The sequence below is a fragment of the Heptranchias perlo genome, chromosome 5, assembly GCF_035084215.1.
Source record: "Heptranchias perlo isolate sHepPer1 chromosome 5, sHepPer1.hap1, whole genome shotgun sequence".
NCBI lineage: Eukaryota > Metazoa > Chordata > Chondrichthyes > Hexanchiformes > Hexanchidae > Heptranchias > Heptranchias perlo.
The window spans coordinates 13,769,561-13,789,617 of record NC_090329.1 but is presented as its reverse complement, the minus strand read 5'-3'; the positions used below and the strand labels follow the sequence as shown (position 1 = coordinate 13,789,617).

Here is a 20,057-nt window from a genome sequence, read left to right as displayed (position 1 = left end):
TCCTACTCTGACTAGCCCGTGGCACTGGTAGCAATCCTGAGATTACTACCTTTTGAGGTCCTACCCACACTTCTCCGGGTGAATTCCATTTGCCACTTTTCTGCCCACCTGACCAGTCCATTGATATCCACAGCTTTCCTCCTCACTATCAACCACACGACCAATTTTTGTATCGCCTGCAAACTTCTTGATCAAGCCCCCAACATTCAAGTCTGAATCATTAATACCACAAAAAGCTAGAGACCTAGCACTGAGCCTTGCGGGACCCCACTGGAAACTGCCTTCCAGTCGCAAAAACACCCGTCAACCATAACCCTTTGCTTCCTGCCACTGAGCCAATTTTGGATCCAACTAGCCACTTTCCCTTGGATCCCATGGGCTTTTACTTTGACCAGTCTGCCATGTGGGACTTTGTCAAAAACCTTGCTAAAATCTATGTACACTACATCAAATGCATTACCCCCAGTGACCCTCCTTGGTTACCTGCTCAATAAATTCAATCAAGTTAGTCAGACATGACCTTCCCTTAACAAATCCATGCTGACTGTCCTTGATTAACCCGTGCCTTTCTAAATGACTATTTATGCTGTCCCTTAGAATCGATTCCAATAATTTGCCCACCACGGAGGTTAGACTGAATGGCCTATAGTTACTCGGTCTATCTCTTTCTCCTTTTTTAAACAACGGTACAACGTTAGAAGTCCTCCAATCCTCCGGCACCAAGCCTGTCGCCAAGGAGGATTGGAAAATGGTCAGAGCCTCCGCTATTTCCTCCCTTGCTCCTCTTAACAGCCTGGGATATGTTTCATCTGGGCCTGGCAATTTATCTACTTTCAAAGATGCTAATCCCCTTAATACTTCCTCTCTCACTATGTTTATCCCATCTAATATTTCACACTCCTCCTTAATATCAAAGTTTGCAGATGACACAAATCTAGGAAAAGTAGTAAACAGTGAATAAGATAGTAACAGAATTCAGGAGGATATAGACAGACTAGTGAAATGGGCAGACACATGGCAGATGAAAGTCAATTCAGGGAAGTGTGAAGTGATGCATTTTGGAAGGAAGAATGAGAGGAGGCAATATAAACTAGTTGGCACAATTTCAAAGGGGGTGCAGGAACAGAGAGCTGGGGGTTTACGTACAGAAATCTTTGAAGGTGGCAGGACAAGTAAATAAGGCTGTTAAAAAGCATATGGGATCCTTGGCTTTGTAAATAGAGGCATAGACTACAAAAGCAAGGAAGTTATGCTAAAGCTTTGTAAATCACTGGTTAGGCCTCAGCTGAAGTATTGTCCAATTCCAGGCACCACATTTTAGGACAGATGTCAAGGCTTTGGAGAAGGTGCAGAGGAGATTTCCGAGAATGTACCAGTGATGAGGGACTTCAGTTACGCAAGGAGACTAGATAAGCTGCGATTGTTCTCCAATGAGCAAAGAAGGTTAAGTGGAGAATTAATATAGGTGTTTAAAATGATGACGGGTTTTGAGTTTTTTTTTATTTGTTCATGGGATGTGGGTGTCGCTGACAAGGCCAGCATTTATTGCCCATCCCTAATTGCCCTTCAGGAGGTGGTGGTGAGCCGCCTTCCTGAACCACTGCAGTCCGTGTGGTGAAGGTTCCCCCACAGTGCTGTTAGGTAGGGAGTTCGAGGATTTTAACCCAGCGACGATGAAGGAACGGCAATATATTTCCAAGTTGGGATGGTGTGTGACTTGGAGGGGAACGTGCAGGTGGTGGTGTTCCCGTGTGCCTGCTGCCCTTGTCCTAGGTGGTAGAGGTTGCGGGTTTGGGAATTGCTGCAGTGCATCCTGTGGATGGTTCACACTGCAACCACGGGACGCTGGTGGTGAAGGGAGTGAATGTTCAGGGTGGTTGATGGAGTGCCAATCAAGCGGGCTGCTTTGTCCCGGATGGTGTTGAGCTTCTTGAGTGTTGTTGGAGCTGCGCTCATCCAGGTAAGTGGAGAGTATTCCATCACACTCCTGACTTGTACCTTGTAGATGGTGGAAAGGCTTTGGGGAGTCGGGAGGTGAGTCACTTGCTGCAGAACACCCAGCCTCTGACCTGCTCTTGTAGCCACAGTATTTATGTGGCTGGTCCAGTTAAGTTTCTGGTCAATGGTGACCCCAGGATGTTGGTGGTGGGGGATTTGGCGATGGTAATGCCGTTGAATGTCATGGGGAGGTGGTTAGACTCTCTCTTGGAGATGGTCATTGCCTTGCTCAAATGTTACTTGCCACGTATCAGCCCAAGCCTGGATGTTGTCCAGGTCTTACTGCATGTGGGCGCGGACTGCTTCATTATCTGATTGGTTGCGAATGGATCTGAACACTGTGCAATCATCAGCGGACATCCCTATTTCTGACCTTATGATGGAGGGAAGGTCATTGATGAAGCAGCTGAAGATGGTTGGGCCTAGGACACTGCCTGAGGAACTCCTGCAGCAATGTCCTGGGGCTGAGATGATTGGCCTCCAACAGCCACTACCATCTTCCTTTGTGCTAGGTATGACTCCAGCCACTGGAGAGTTTTCCCCCTGATTCCCATTGACTTCAATTTTACTAGGGCTCCTCAGTGCCACACTCTGTCAAATGCTGATGTCAAGGTCAGTCACTCTCACCTCACGTCTGGAATTCAGCTCTTTTGACAATGTTTGGACCGAGGCTGTAATGAGGTCTGGAGCCGTGTGGTCCTGGTGGAACCCAAACTGAGCATTGGTGAGCAGGTTATTGGTGAGTAAGTGCCGCTTGATAGCACTGTCGATGACACTTTCCATCACTTTGCTGATGATTTATAAATGCGAAGGATTCGAGGATTTCATTTCCACAACATTCACCTGAGGAAGGAGGAAGCCTCCGAAAGCTTGTGAATTTCAAATAAAATTGTTGGACTATAACTTGGTGTTGTAAAATTGTTTACAATTGTCAACCCCAGTCCATCAGCGGCATCTGCACATCATGGCTACCATCGACACCACAAACTGCCGGCTCACAGTGGAAAGGATATCCAAGAAGATCGCGCATATAGACACAGACATCAAGTTTTTACAGAGCTGCAAGAAAGCAGACAAGATCCCGAAAGGACTACAGATCACGAACCCACTCAAGTCCACATACAACTCTGATTACGCTGAGAGACTCTGCCGTCGTACCTCTCGCACACTCCGCAACCATCTCGTACACCAACTCTACAGCAGACGCCGCAACCTCGAAACTAAGAGAGTCCATACTCTCAACCTGTACTCAGGACACAGCAGACCAGCTACGAGATACCGCCAAACAGACGAGGCAATGGAACTACGCTGCCTACATGAAAACCAAGAGCAGGAAGCTTGAGAAACTCGGCATCACCACCAGCATTGACCAAGCTTCCCCCGGTACCACGGTTGCATCCACAGGGAAGTCTATCGTCAATTTGTCCGACCACACCCTTCAACCAGACAAAATCGAAGTTCTCAGCCGAGGGCTCAATTTCTGCCCCACTACCAAAATGGACCCCGTTCGTCTCGCGGCGGACACAGAGGAATTCATCAGGAGAATGAGGCTCCGGGAATACTTCCACAAACCCCAAGATTTCAGCAGCGAACCCAATGAGACAATCAACGATCCGGAACAGCAGACAAAGGGATCCGCGGTACAGCAACCGAAGAGGAAAGAGTCACACTGGACTCCTCCGGAGGGTCGCTGCCCTCAGCTTGACATGTATGCTCAAGCTGTCAGGAAATGCGTCAATGCCAGATTCATCAGCCGCACTCGGAAGACAGTCCAGAATGTCACCCGAGCACAACGCAACGCCATCAACGCTCTCCAGACCAACCGCAACATCGTCATCAAACCAGTGGACAAAGGAGGAGCCATCGTCATACAGAACAGAACTGACTATTGCAAAGAAGCATACCGACAACTGGACAACCAGGAACACGACAGACGGTTACCCGCAGATCCGACCAAAGAACACACCCATCAGCTCAACAAACTGATCAAGACCTTCGATCCAGACCTTCAAATCATCCTACGCGCTCTCATCCCACGTACTCCCCGCGTGGGAGACTGCTACTGCCTCCCAAAGATACACAAAGCCAACACACCCGGACGTCCTATCGTATCAGGCAACGGAACCCTGTGTGAGAACCTCTCTGGATACATCGAGGGCATCCTGAAACCCATCGTACAGGGAACCCCCAGCTTCTGTCGCGACACTACAGACTTCCTACAAAAACTCAGTACCCACGGACCAGTTGAACCAGGAACAATTCTCACCACGATGGACGTCTCGGCACTCGACACCAGTATCCCCCACGATGACGGCATCGCTGCGACAGCATCAATACTCAACACCAACAACAGCCAATCTCCAGACGCCATCCTACAACTCATCTGCTTCATCCTGGATCACAATGTCTTCACCTTCGATAACTAGTTCTTTACCCAAACACACGGAACAGCCATGGGGACCAAATTCGCACCCCAATACGCCAACATTTTCATGCACAAGTTCGAGCAGGACTTCTTCACTGCACAGGACCTCCAACCAACACTATACACCAGATACATCGACGACATTTTCTTTCTATGGACCCACGGCGAGGAATCACTAAAGAGACTACACTATAACATCAACAAGTTCCATCCCACCATCAAGCTCACCATGGACTACTCCTCAGAATCAGTTTCTTTCTTGGACACACTAATCTCCATCAAAGACGGGCACCTCAGCACCTCACTCTACCGCAAGCCCACGGACAACCTCACGATGCTCCACTTTTCCAGCTTCCACCCTAACCACGTCAAAGAGGCCATCCCCTATGGACAGACCCTGCGAATACACAGGGTCTGCTCAGACGAGGAGGAACGCGATGGACACCTACAGACGCTGAAAGACGCCCTCGTAAGAACGGGATATGACGCTCGACTCATCGATCGACAGTTCCGACGGGCCACAGCGAAGAATCGCATAGACCTCCTCAGAAGACTAACACGAGACGCAACCAACAGAGTACCCTTCGTCGTCCAGTACTTCCCCGGAGCGGAGAAACTACGCCATGTTCTCCGCAGCCTTCAACATGTCATCAATGACGACGAACACCTCGCTAAGGCCATCCCCACGCCTCCACTACTCGCCTTCAAACAGCCACCCAACCTCAAACAGACCATCATTCGCAGCAAATTACCCAGCTTTCAGGAGAACAGCGTCCACGACACCACACAACCCTGCCACGGCAACCTCTGCAAGACATGCCAGCTCATCGACACAGATACCGCCATCACACGAGAGGACACCACCCACCAGGTACATGGTTCATACTCCTGTGACTCGGCCAACGTTGTCTACCTCATACGTTGCAGGAAAGTTGTTTAATTGTCCACCACCATTCACGACTGGATGTGGCAGGACTGCAGAGCTGTGATCTGATCCGTTGGTTGTGGAATCGCTTAGCTCTGTCTGTAGCATGTTGCTTCCGCTGTTTAGCATGCATGTAGTCCTGAGTTGTAGCTTCACCAGGTTGGCACCTCATTATTAGGTATGTCCGGTGCTGCTCCTGGCATGCCCTTCTACATTCCTTATTGAACCAGGGTTGATCCCCTGGCTTGTTGGTAATGGTAGAGTGAGGAATATGCTGGGCCATGAAGTTACAGATTGTGCTGGAACACAATTCTGATGGCCTACAGCGCCTCATGGATGCCCAGTTTTGAGCTGCTGAATCTGTTCTGAATCTATCCCATTTAGCACGGTGGTAGTGCCACACAACACGTTGGATGGTGTACTCAGTGTGAAGACGGGACTTCATCTCCACAAGGACTGTGCGGTGGTCACCCCGATCAATACCGTCATGGACAGATGCATCTGCGACAGGTAGATTGGTGAGGATGAGGTCAAGTAGGTTTTTCCCTCTTGTTGGTTCGCTCACCACCTGCCGCAGGCCCAGTCTGGCAGCTATGTCCTTCAGGAATCGGCCAGCTCAGTCAGTAGTGGTGCTACCGAGCCACTCTTGGTGATGGACGTTGAAGTCCCCCACCCAGAGTACATTCTCTGCCCTTGCTACCCTCAGTGGTTGCTGAGTGTTGCTCAACATGGAGGAGGACTGATTCATCAGCTGAGAGAGGGCAGTAGGTGGTAATCAGCAGGAGGTTTCCTTGCTCATGTTTGACCTGATGTCATGAGATTTCATGGGGTCCAGAGTCAATGTTGAGGACCCCCAGGGCCACTCCCTCCTGACCATCCCTGGGTATGTCCTGTCCCACTGTGGGACAGGACATACCCAGGGATGGTAATGGAAGAGCCTGGGACGTTGACTGAAAGGTATGATTCTGTGAGTATGGCTATGTCAGGCTGTTGCTTGACTAGTCTTGGGACAGCTCTCCAGAGTAAATAGGGAGAAACTGTTTCTACTGGCATAAGGGTTCCTAACCAGAGGACACAGATTTAAGGCAATTGGTGAAAGAGCCAGATATGAAATGGGAAAATAAATTTACGCAGCAAGTTATTATGATCTGGAATGCATTGTCTGAAAGGGTGGTGGAAGCAGATTCAAAAGTAACTTTCAAAAGGGAATTGGATAACTACTTGAAGGGGAGAAAATTGCAGGGGTATGGGACTAATTGGATAGCTCTTTCAAAGAGCAGGCACGATGGGCTGAATGGTCTCCTGTGCTGTAAGATTCTATAATTCAATACTCCTACCATGGTCAAGTTGTTTAAGCTATTCCCTTGAAAATGGACATCTAAAAATTATTTACCTGGGTATTTGTCCTCCGTAGCATTGAATCCTGGATTATGTTGAATGTAATGATGCCGTAGTCATTATCATCAAGGTGCCAGATTGCCATTCCCTGCATGCTTTCTAGTTCATTTATGATTACTGTGAGCCGTCGGTCTTGCTTCCTTAGCATTCTGGATCAGGATTTGTCATACGTTAAATTTACCAACTTAGACTCCAAAGCATGAGCGCTCCGAATTTATATTAGGTGGTTGATATCCTTCATTAATATAATCGTCCTGTTTTCACATGCCCTTTATCACTCATGGATTAACAAACCCTATTCTGACCAAGCTGTTGGTAGCATTTCTTTTGCTGTTTTTACATTGAAGTATCCCGTTGGAATATTTCATTTGATGGCTTATTCACTCACCACAGAACCTTGTTCTTTAATTTCCAGGCATCACAAATTTCCACATGTAGTTGTTTCTAAAGAACTACAACTAAAAGATGTTTAGAAGGTTTTAGCTCATTCTGAACCAGTGACATTCAAACCTATTTGCATGGTCAAATTTGAGACAATACTCATTAACCTCGCCAAATAGCGTATGTTGGTCACTTGGGCTGATTTTTGTCATCTTTGCCCAGTGAATCAACAGGAAAATGACTCCAGTTGCATCTGTTCATGTGCTTGTCAGTGTACTACTAATGGCTATAGTTCGGGATGCTTAATAGTGCATGCATCTCTACTGTTCTAGGATCATCCAGGAGATCAAAGCTAACCCCCAGCATCTTTTCCCTACTACCAACAGCCTCCAAAAAACCCCTCTTCCACCCTCATCCTTGAGTGCAAGAAGCTTATGGACTTCTTTGTCACTCTGCTGTTTTCCCCCTCCATTTGTCCACCAAGCCAATACCCCCCCAGGCCTCCTACCCTAGCTTGAACACCCCCCCCCCCCCCACTCTCTCGTTTCTCTTTTGTTTCTTCTCTTGCCTTCTCTGAGCTCACCTTGTCCATGAGACCCACTTTCTGCTCCCTTGACCCCGTTCCTATTAAACTGCTGACCACCCAACTTCCAAACCTAGCCCCATGCTAGCTGAAATTATAAATTGTTCCCTCTTCTCAAGGGATTCCCTCTTTCTCTTTCCTTCCCACTTTCAAAATTAGTCATCGAGCCCATCCTGAAAAAACCCACCATCGACCTCTGTCCTTGCAAACTGTGCTCCATCTTCAAGGACTTGAGAGGAAAGAGAGATTGAATGTGTTGTCACCTCCCAGATCCATGCCCATTAGTCCAATAACTCCATGTTTGAATCCCTCCAATTAGTTTTCTGCCACTCCCAAAACACTGAAATGGCCTTAACCAAAGTCTTGGATCGACATTCTCTGCCTGTGGTGCATTATCCCTCTTCCAGGCTCCTTGGCTCTCTGCTGCCTTTGACGTGGTTAACCACATTATCCTCCTCTGTTATCCAGCTCAGTGGGACTGCTCTTGCTTGGTTCCATTATCCATTTGTAGCCAGATCATCTCCAGCAACGACTTATAGAATCATAGAAGTTACAACATGGAAACAGGCCCTTCGGCCCAACATGTCCATGTCGCCCTGTTTATACCACTAAGCTAGTCCCAATTTCCTGCACTTGGCCCATATCCCTCTGTACCCATCTTACCCATGTAACTGTCCAAATGCTTTTTAAAAGACAAAATTGTACCCGCCTCTACTACTGCCTCTGGCAGCTTGTTCCAGACACTCACCATCCTTTGAGTGAAAAAATTGCCCCTCTGGACCCTTTTGTATCTCTCCCCTCTCACCTTAAATCTATGCCCCCTCGTTATAGACTCCCCTACCTTTGGGACTTCTCTTCCCACCCTGCACTGTCACCTCGGGAGTCCCCCATGGACTCAGCCCCCTCCTGTTCCTTATCTACACTCTGCCCCTTGTTAACATCATCCGAAAACATGGGGTCAGTTTCCACATATACGCAGATAACACCCAGCTCTAGCTCTCCACTGCCTCTCTCGACCCCTCCACTGCCGCTGTCTTGGATGATCTGCAGTTTCCTCCACCTGTGTTCTAGGCACTTTCTTGGTGTCGGGGGAGGGAGGATATGTATAGCTGGTCACCTTTAGCGCCCATTCTATGTGGTTGCAGTACTGCTCAGTTGCACCAGCTGCATTCAAAGGCAGATGTCAACTAAATTAAAAAGCGGAACTACAAAGGTGATCTCCAGATTTTTACCTGAGCCACGAGCAAATTGGCACAGGGTAAATCAGATCAGAGAGATGAATGCATGGCTCAAAGATTGGTGTGGGAGAAGTGGGTTTCGATTCATGGCACCAGTACGGGGGAAAGAGGGAGCTGTTCCATTGGGACAGGCTTCATCTGAACCACGCTGGGACCAGTGTTCTGGCAAACCGAATAACTAGGGTGGTAGAGAAGGCTTTAAACTAAATAGAGGGGGGGAGGGCTCAGATGGGGCAAAGTTTAGATTGATAAAGAGAAAAGTCAAGGAAGTAGTACAGGAAAGTGATGGGGGTAATGATAAACAGAATGTGTCAGGAAGGGACAGCGTACAAACATAAGAGTGCACTAGCAAATCGGGCCGGGATAGGAAAGAATGGTAAAAAGATAAAATTAAAGGTTCTTTATCTGAATGCGCACAGCATTCATAATAAGATTGATGAATTGACGGCACAAATAGAAACACATGGGTATGATCTCGTGGCCATTACAGAGACATGGTTGCAAGGTGACCAAGGTTGGGAGCTAAATATTCAGGGTTATTTAACATTTTCGAAGGATAGGAAAAAAAGGTAAAGATGGTGGGGTAGGTCTGTTAATAAAGGATGAATTTGGTATAATAGTGAGAAATGATCTTGGCTCAGAAGATCAAGGTGTCAAATCAGTTTGGGTGGAGGTAAGAAATAGCAAGAGAAGGAAATCACTGGTTGGAGTAGTATATAGGCCCCCTAACAGTAGCTACACTGTAGGGCAAAATATAAATTAGTTAATAAGGATCTGGTAATCGGTAATGAAACAGGATTGATTAATGATCTCAAAGTAAAGGATCCCTTGGGAAGCAGTGATCATAACATGATAGAATTTCACATCCAGTTTGAGAGTGAGGATCTTGGGTCTGAAACTACTGTATTAAACTTAAATAAGGGCAATTATAAAGGAATGAGGGCAGAATTGGCTAAAGTGGACTGGGTAAACAGATTAGATGGTATGATGGTGGAGAAGCAGTGGCAAACATTAAAAAAGATATTTTATGACTCGCAACAAAAATATATCCCTGCGAAGAGGAAAGACTCCACAAAAAGGGTGAACCAACCATGGCTAACTAAGGAAGTCCAGGATGGTATCAGGTTAAAAGAAAAAGCATACAACATGGCAAAGATTACTGGTAAGCCCGAAGATTGGGAAAACTTTAAAGACCAGCAAAGGATGACTAAAAGAATAATAAAGAGGGAGAAAATAAATTGAGAGTAAACTAGCAAGAAATACAAAAACTGACAGTAGAAGCTTCTACAAGTATATAAAAAGGAAGAGGGTAGCTAAAGTAAACATTGGTCCCTTAGAGGATGAGACTGGGGAAATAATAATGGAAAACAAGGAAATTGCAGAGGGATTGAACAGATATTTTGTATGTGTCTTCACAGTAGAAGACACTAATAACATACCAATAATAGTAGAAAATCAAGGGGCAAAGGGGATGGAGGAACTAAAAACAATCACCATCACTAGAGGAAAAAGTATTAGGTAAAGTAATGGGTCTAAAGGCTTGACAAGTCCCCTGGACCTGATGGCTTGCATCTGAGGGTCTGAAAGGAAGTGGCTACAGAGATAGTGGATGCATTGGTTGTAATCTTCCAGAATTCACTAGATTCTGGAAAGGTCCCAGTGGATTGGAAAACTGCAAACATAACACCCCTATTCAAGAAGGGAGTGAGACAGAAAGCAGGTAACTATAGACCAGTTAGCCTAACATTTGTCATTGGGAAAATGCTAGAATCCATTATTAAAAAGTAGTAGCAGGACATTTGGAGACTCATAATACAATGAAGGAGAGTCAAATGGTTTTATGAAGGGGAAATCATGTCTGACAAATTTATTAGTGTTCTTTGAGGAAGTAACGGGCAGGATGGATAAAGGGGAACCGATGGATGCAGTATATTTGGATTTCCAAAAGGCATTCGATAAGGTGCCACATAAGATTATTGCACAAGATAAGAGCTCATGGTGTTGTGGCTAATATACTGGCATGAATAGAGGATTGGCTAACTAACAGAAAACAAAGAGTCGGGATAAAAGGATCATTTTCAAAATGGCAATCTGTAACTAGTGGGGTGCTGCAGGGATCAGTGCTGGGGCCTCAACTATTTACAATATATAATCAATGACTTGGATGAAGGAACAGAGTGTCTTGTGGCCAAATTTGCTGATGATACAAAGATAGATGGAAAAGCAAGTTGCGATGAGGACACAGTGTCTGCAAAGGGACATTGACTGGTTAAGCGAATGGGAAAAATATTGGCAGATGGAATATAATGTGGGAAAATGTGAAGTCATCCACTTTGGGAGGAAAAATAAAAAAGCAAAATATTATTTGAATGGAGAAATACTACAAAATGCTGTGGTACAGAGGGATCTGGGTGTCCTCGTACATGAAACACAAAAAGTCAACGTACAGGTGCAGCAGGTAATCCAGAAGGCAAATGGAATATTGGCCTTTATTTCTAGGGGAATGGAGTATAAAAGCAGGGAAGTCATGCTACAACTGTACAGGGTGCTGGTGAGACCACACCTGGAATACTGCGTACAGTTCTGGTGCCCTTATTTAAGGAAGGACATACTCGCATTGGAGGCAGTTCAGAGAAGGTTCACTAGGTTGATTCCGGGTATGGAAGGGTTGTCTTATGAGGAAAGATTGAACAGGTTGGGTCTATACTCATTGGAGTTTAGAAGAATGAGAGATCTTATTGAAACATACAAGGTTCTGAGGGGACTCGATATAGTAGATGCTGGGAGGATGTTACCCCTCATGGGGGATTCTGACACTAGGGGGCATAGTCTCAGAATAAGGGGGTCACCCGTTTAAGACTGAAATGAGGAGGAATTTCTTCTCCCAGAGGGTTGTGAATCTTTGGAATTCTTTACCCCAAAAAGCTGTGGAGGCTTTGAGTCATTGAATACATTCAAGGCTGAGTTAGACAAATTTTTGATCAGCAAGGGAGTCAAAGGATATGGGGAAAAAGGTGGGAAAGTGGAGTTGAGGTAAAAATCATATCAGCCATGATCTCATTAAATGGCGGAGCAGGCTCGAGGGGCTGAATGGCCTACTCCTGCTTCTATCTCTTATGGTCTTAACATAGAAGTTAGTGTCCAAATGAACTTCTGTACTAGCTCTCAACCTCTTCTGCATTGGGGTGTGCTGAGTGCCACGGATATACTGAAGACCTCAAGCCTCCAGTTCCAATTTCCTTTGGAGCAGATGTTCAGTGGTTGGAAAATCATGCACAGTGCTCACCCAAGTTTCTGGTGTGCGCTCCTGAAGGGCAAGGCTCACTGCCAACACCATAAAGTCCAAAAGGTACCCCTCACATTGAGCCCGGGGAATGCAGATGTAGCTAAAGAGGTAGATATAGTTGTACGAAAGGTCTGGTATTCCCAGGGAACATAGTGTCATCCACTGCACCAGGTGTGCATTAAATCAACAGAAAAGGCTACCAATCCCTGATTTGTTACTGAGCTTAGGCAAATAATTATGCATGTAGATGCATATTTTTCATGATGTGCATATCCCACGAAAAACATGGATTCTGAAGTGAAAATAGTCTGAACGATTGGCTTTTTAGAGAATGGGTTACCACTGAAAATATGGCAGTATATGTATTTCTAGATACAGTAATTTGTACCAATCAGCCCTTGTCAGTATTTACTTGCCGTGCAAGCAAATGGTCCTGAACACATTTACCCACTGTGTTTATGCACCTAACCAATCTGATCTTGAATGTTGGCATAGTTTCTGCCACAACTACTAACCCTAGAAGTAAATTCCACAGCTCTACAAATCTGTGTGTAATGTAGTTTCTCTTGCTATCTGCTCTAAATCTCTTGCATTTAATCTTGTATCTATGACCGTCTCATTCTAGACCCCACAACGACTGGACACAGTCTGCTTCTATGTAATCTGACATATCGCCCCATAATCTGTGTTTTAATAAAGAAAACCTCAATTTTTCTAGTCTTTTCATATTATACCAGGCAGCATCCTAGTGAATCTGCGTTGTACCCTCTTTTAAAGCCTCAATATAGTTCCGATAATCTGTGAATAGTGCACAGAGTACTCTGAGGTCTTATGGTTTTGTTTCGGCTCATTATTACCTCTTGGCTGTTATGTTCGATACTTCTTTTGATAAAACCTAGAATTCTGTTAGGTTTTTTTTGAGTGGGTTCTCATCCACATACAAGGGATGGAGGGAGGTAGAATGTCACTTTTACATTCCAACCATCTCCTGGATGTTGCTTCTCAACAGTTTACACGGTTGGGTATTTCAGACTTATATAGTGCAAGTGTACCTGCACCCTTCCTCCAGAATTCTTCACAACAGTGAAGAAAGTAAATTAGTGTCCAGTGCACTGGATGCTCCTTTATTGTCTCTATTCTTCCTGATGTCCTTTTCATTTTTCCATGTCTTGATCTTTGAATGGAAAACAACCTCCATTGGAGCCTACGTGCCTGTGGTTGTTCAGTCACTTGTTTTTAGAAAAAATATTCTTTCATTGAAACTATCAGTAACTCTTGTTTCTGCTAAACGGCTTCCCACAGACTTGCCCAACTTCCCTTAAATTCCTCCAAATACTTCTATTTATTTTATTGGTCCTTTTATCATGGAGGGGGGGGGGGCGGATTTATTTGACATGGGGTACCTGTCTTGTACAGAGGTATCTTGCATTGATTTTTCAATCTTCTGATCAGTTGTGCAGGCGTAAATCAAAACCCACAGCCTGTGTAGAAGACCCTCCAGAGAAACAGGAGTTACTGTGGTAAGTAATGTTCCCTTCATGGGTGATTGTGTGCCAAGATACAAATAGTCAGTCACTGTTGTTGGCAACCTATTAGAGTGGGGAGGGTGAGTGTAACATGAAATATATTCAAGTGGCCTAGTCTAATGAGCTGTGAGGGACAAACTCGATATATTGTGAGAGATGCATCTGGTCATTGCTAGCTGCAAGTTGCACTACTGTGCCATCTCAAGTGGATTCTAGTCCCTGAGGGCAGGATAGTGAGTGTGAGGGGGTATTAATGCTGGTCATGGCCTTCATACTATTCAGGAGTAGTTGGATTTCAGAACAGGACCAGAAGGTGTGTAGGATTGTCGGTTTGGTACCCTCTCCAGCATTCTTATAGGAAAATCTGTCGGACTTGAGTTCGTTACATTCAGTGTTTATGTTGGCCGTCTCACGTTTTTGTTGCCTGTGATGATTGTGTGAGTGTTTGTTCTAAATTCTGCTCCATTCTTCCATGATTTGGTGGCCTGGGTTTTACTCCGTAGCTCCCTTTACACTTACTGTGGAGATGCACATAATATATAGGGCAGAGATATGTTTATGTGCATCTTTGTTATTGAAAGGGTGTCGGCCTAGGTGTTGCAGAGTGTTACTGAGTCCTGGAGGAAGTCCTTGTGTACCCAAGAGTAATCTGAGCAAACTGCTTCTTCTACCTAGGTTCTTGGGTAAGTTGGAATTTTAGTTACTTGAATGACAAAATCTTGCTCTTATAATGGTCCAGCCTAGTGATGCCCTTCCATGTGAGTTCTTGAATCCATTTGTGGTAAGTGAGAGATGTTTGATGTGCCAAATTAGAGAGCAGGTTGAGAGGCCTAGTGGGAATATTCAGAATACAAGCTTTCTGAAGGATTAGCCAAGCATCCAACTGAACTCCAGTAATGTCTTTGATTCCACAACCTTACCATGTAAAACTCATAATTATATAAACTACTGTACCGATTACATTAAATTATGTGGACAGATTCATTATCTTGTAAGTCGGCATTAAAAAAAAAATGTATGACTGTGCCATGCGTAAACCAGTTTACATTTTTTTTCTTCCTTGAATAAAATATATCAACCAACAAACAAAAATGTTGGAGAAACACAGCAGATCAGTTAGCATCTGAGGAAAGAACAGATAAGTTAACATTTCGGGCTACAGTCCTTCACAATTGGATTTTAACAGAATCAGAACAAAGGGAGAGGAGAAAAAATAGAGGAGGTATCGATGGGATGGCCAGTAACCTACGTTGAAAGAAAAATGGGATGAATAAATGACCAAGGTACTCTTTACATCAGCCAGTGAAAAGACTGATGTAAAGATCACTTCTTTCACACATTCCTCTCTGCTCTTTAAAAAACCTGTATCATGCCCAGGCATCTTTTTTGCCAGTGAAAACAAGTTAGTGTCTTCATAACTTGGAGCCTTAAATCCTGGAATAATTCCTTATTGCTCTTCTATGGACCGTTGCCAAAGCATTGATTTTTTTTTTTAGCAAATTGTGCCCATAATTTCATAAACTATTTCAACTGTAGCCTCACCAATGATTGAGTAACTTGTTCTGATGTAATGGAATATCCTTGAAATGCATCCCATGTCTTGTTAATAACTTTGTGTTGACTTGGTTTTTCCTGTTCCAGTATGCATTACCTATTATTCATCCACATTATATCCTTCTTCATGCATCCACATAATTGATCCAGAAAACTTAGTGGGACCAAGTTGATATTAATTTTTTTGGCTTAGGAATTTCCAGATCATCACCTATACAGGTCTAAAGCATTGATTTTTGGGTTAACTATTCCTGGATGCAACTACAATCCTGATTTGGAGCAGCTCTATCATACAAAAGGAAATCCAAAATGACATTTAGTAATGAATCAGGCCTCAGCTGAAGTATTGGGCTCGATTTTCGCACCCCCAAGCGGGTGCATTCGTGGCGGGGGGGCTGCGAAAATCGGTGATTCCCAGGGCGGGTCTGGAGCCCGGCTCCAACCCGCCCACTTCCGGGTTCCCCAGTGACACGCTGACACGCGCGCAGCCCCCGCATGTGGGACTCCCGCCAGCAATTAAAGCCGGCAGGGTGCCACTTAAAGCAATTAAACAGGTACTTCAGGTCGTTTACCGACCTGATTGACCTGATATTTTAGGAGGGGTGGGATTTTGCAATGCACTGAGACTGTTTCCCATACTGGGGGGAAATACTCCCAGTTCAAATGGACGTGTTGCAGCCATCAGCCTGTGGCAGCTGCAAAGGTCCATTTGACAGATGGGGGGGTGGAAAGAGACCCTCACTCATAGCAGGAGGCCACTCTGTCACTTTGGACAAAGTTTGGCCTCCACCACCCTCCACCTAACAATAAAATTCACCAACTTGGAACCTCAACCCTGGTGTGCGGACACGTTTACCTACCTTGAGGACCCTCTCAAACGTACATCGTCCGGATGGGGGCCGCCGTAGTTGCAGTCATGACCTCCTCGGAGGACGAACAGCATCGCCGGCCACGCCGTCCACCTCTGACACGTGGAGCGCCACAACACAGTGCTGTGACACATCCACCTGCACAGCAGGAGGGAGGGCAACCGCAGAGAGAGATGCGTCGCAGAAGACACTACCCTCGCCACAGGGTCTGCAGACCGAGGCTCAGCTTCCTGGACCTCTGAGGAGCAGTGCATACGGAGGCTCAGAGTCCGTCGCCAGGTAGTCGCAGACATCTGCAGTCTCCTTAACGACGAGCTGCTCCCGGATGGACCGAGCACCATCTTCTTACCTGTCGCTGTCAAAGTCACCACTGCCCTCAAATTCTTCGCCTCTGGATCCTTCCAGGGTGCCACTGGGGACATCACCTGGGTCTCCTAGTCGTCTGCACAAAAGTGCATAAGGCAGGTCACCGACTGCTTGTTTCACAGGGCCTCGCACTGTATCAACTTCCCCATGGATGACCTCAGCCAGACGGAGAGGGCAGTGGGATTCCACGCTGTGGCTGGCTTCCCACGGGTGCAAGGTGTAATTGATTGCACCCATATAGCAATACGAGCACCTCCCACACAAGCCAGGACTGTTTGTCAAGAAGGGCTGTCACTCCATGAACAATAAGCTCATCTGTGACCACCGCAAGAGATTTCTTCACGTGTGCGCCAGATACCCTGGCAGCTGCCACGATTCCTTCATCCTCGGGGAGTCCACCGTGCCGCCCCTCTTCCACTCACCCAACACCTGCAAGGGCTGGCACCTCGGGGACAAGGGATATCCCCTGCACACGTGGCTTATGACACCTCTGAGGAACCCCACCACCGAGCCACTGCGTCGATATAACGACAGCTACATTGCTACCAGCTCTACAATTGAGCAGGCTATAGGACTTCCCAAGATGCGCTTCAAGTGCCTTGATCATTCTGGGGGAGCACTTCAATACGCGCCACACAGAGTGGGATGAATTATAGTCGTCTGTTATGCCCTGCACAACATGGCACAACAGAGAGGGGTGCCGCTGGAGGAGGCCCCATCCACACCTGCCACCCATATTGAGAACGAGAGGAGAAGGCCGAGGAAGAGCAACAACCCATGGGCAGAACAGCGGCTCATCTGGTTGCTTGTGTGGCCAGGGAGTCACTGATATGTGAACAGTTCTCCCAACATCAGATTGTGTGAAGAGTCCAGTCCTCATCACCTGGACAGAGGAGCGGCCATACCAGCCCTCTCCCCTGCCCCCTGCACAAAACAGTGGTGCAACTACACCTACACCCACTGTAGAATGACCCAATGGGTGGCATCAAGTGTGCGTGTTCATGGTGAACCCCATGAAAGGGATCTGTTCCACAAGCCAGTCAAGAATGGGCAAGACGTGGCAGTAGTGGTGATAATAGGATTTATTGTGAATGTGGCAGAAAACAAATATAAACAAAAAACATGACGACAAATCGTCAGACACCCTTGTGTATTCCCTTTGTGCTCACAAAACCTTCGCCTTGCGTTTATGGGAACCCCAACGTGGTGCTACCCCTGAGGCTTCAGCAGAGGTAGTGGCAGGTTGCTCTTGTCCATGCCCTGACCGATTAGATGCTCTGCACGGACGCCCTCTGGATTTCGGTGCCCGTGAGGGGCCCCCCAAAGACTGCTCCACCTGCACCTGTGCAGGGGCAGACTCTGCCACCTGGAGAGGGGGCAGCATTGCGGGAACTGGTTGAGAAGGGGGCAACGGGTGCAACGTGGGAGCGCTTTGAGTGGCGTCCCCACTTCCATGTCCCTTTTCACCATCATCCCTCTCCTGGCCCAGGCCCACATCACTCCTTCCACCCTGCTGGACGACAGTTTGGAGGGCTTTTGTGAGGCCACTTGTAAAGTATCTGTCAGCCTGTTTAAGGCGGCAGAATGTTGCTCACCGTGAATCCGAACAGCCGTTGTCGGGGCCTGAATGGACTCATTGTTGAGCCGTGCTTGACGCTCGATGGAGGCTAGCCTTTCCTCCATTGCAGACATTCTCGCACCTAGCCGCGACACTATCTCAGAGATGCCTTCACATCCCTGCGACACTATCTCGGAGATACCTTCCTGCACCTGTGCCACCATTCCCCTCATGCAGGAGTTGGACTCCACCATCCTCTGCGCGATTGTGGAGAGTGCGCGTGGCACCTGTTCCAGCACCTCGGCAATGTGCTGCTGCCCCTCGATGACTCTCCTTTTCATGGCTGGCTCCCAGGGTTCAGCATCTTGGTCCAGCTGAGCAGAGCCTGGAGAAGAGTGCTCCCACCGACGTGGACTCTCCACGGCTGCCCCTGCCACCAGGGTCTGCTCGTGCTCACGTGTGCGCGGTGACTCACCACGTGCAAGCCCAACTAAGTGAGGACGGGGACCCACCCAAGGTGTGTGTATCTGCGCTGGTGGATGCTTGGCTCAGATGTGACAATGGACCCTCAGAGGCCGGCAGGTCCTCTGAGGAATCGCCCTCCACGGTCATGGCGCTCGCAGATGGGTCTGCAAGAGAACAGAGAGCAATATTAGGCATGTGGACAGATGTTGAGGTGCTGCAGATGCCAAGTGATGCTAAGATCATTCGCTATCATGAGTGCTGAGTGTTTGCTTTCTGTCACCAGCCGCTTGTGCAATCCCAGCCTCGGCACCCGCCACGGACAGGCACTCCAGCGTGCGGCTGATATCCAATGCCTGCTGCTCTGTGTCTGTTAGTGCCATCTGGTGTGGCGGGCTCGCTCTGTTCCTTGCCCTCTGCCGGGTGTTCTGGCATCTCTTCTCCTATCAAGGCAAAACACAGAGGCGTGATTGAGTGATGGTTGCATGGTGACCCGCTGCATGCATTGGTGTGGGTGGGGTTGAGCGTGAGGAAGATGCATGGGAGGGTGCGTGTGCAACATAGCCATGAGATTGTATGAGGATTGGGTTGCATAGTAGTGTTCGACTGGGGACAGGGGCGGTGAGTACGTGCAGGCAAGGTGAGGGTGATAGTTGAGTGGATGTGAGGAGTGATGCGAGAGCCTTGTGGTGGCAGTGCAGAAGGGGTTGTGTGGAGGTAATGTGGAAGACGGAGTGCAGGAGAATGCGTAAGTATACTCACTTAGGCTGACCTGGTTAAGTCACTAAATCTCTTCCTGCACTGCCCCCAGGTTCGTGGCACATTGCCGCTGCTGGTGACCTCCTCGGCCACCTCCAGCCAGGCCGCCTTAGTGGTGGAGGGAGGGCACTTCCTCCCATCGGATGGGAAAAGGATTTCCTTCCTCCTCCTCACCCCATCGAGCAGAACCTGGAGTGAGGAGTCTGAAAGTCTTGGGGCAGCCTTTCCTCTGGCCTGCTCCATGGTTCAAAATTGGTTGTTTGCTGCAGGAAGAGCATTGGTGGACTGCCCCTTTAAATCGGGTTCCTCCACTGCCAGACTATGCTGCGCATGCGCAGCCTGCCTGCTGTGCAGCTTTCCAGGGCGAAACCCGGAAGCAAAGGTAAGTGGCTCCAATTAGCCTGCGATTGCGTGCGGAGCACACTGATTTCACTGGGCGTGTTATCCACGCGCCCAGTCGACCCCCCGCTGCGAACCCGCCGCCCTCCTAATATCGGGCCCATTGTGTTCAATTCTGGACACCACACGTTAGGAAGGATGTTAAGGCCTTAGAGAGGGTGCAGAAGAGATTTGCTAGATTGGTACCAGGTATGAGGGACTTCAATTATGCTGAGAAGCTGGGGTTGTTCTTTTAAAGAGAAAGTTAAGAAGAGATTTGATAGAGATGTTCAAAATCATGAAGGGTTCTGAGCAAGTAAATAACGAGAAACTGTTTCCTGTGGCAGAAAG

The 20,057-nt window shown here is 47.3% G+C and overlaps 1 protein-coding gene across 6 annotated transcripts in view; it reads left to right on the top strand.

Moving 5' to 3' along the window:
• The window catches only part of fam135a (family with sequence similarity 135 member A), a 268,472-nt gene that overhangs the window by 173,852 nt on the left and 74,563 nt on the right, over positions 1-20,057 (top strand). The window contains exon 17 of one of the 6 annotated variants that reach the window (XR_010962864.1): positions 13,687-13,754. The exons of the other annotated variants lie outside the window; for them this stretch is intronic. The gene's annotated coding sequence lies outside the window, so the exon portion shown is untranslated. The remainder of the gene's footprint in view (positions 1-13,686; positions 13,755-20,057) is intronic. 6 annotated transcript variants of the gene reach the window in all.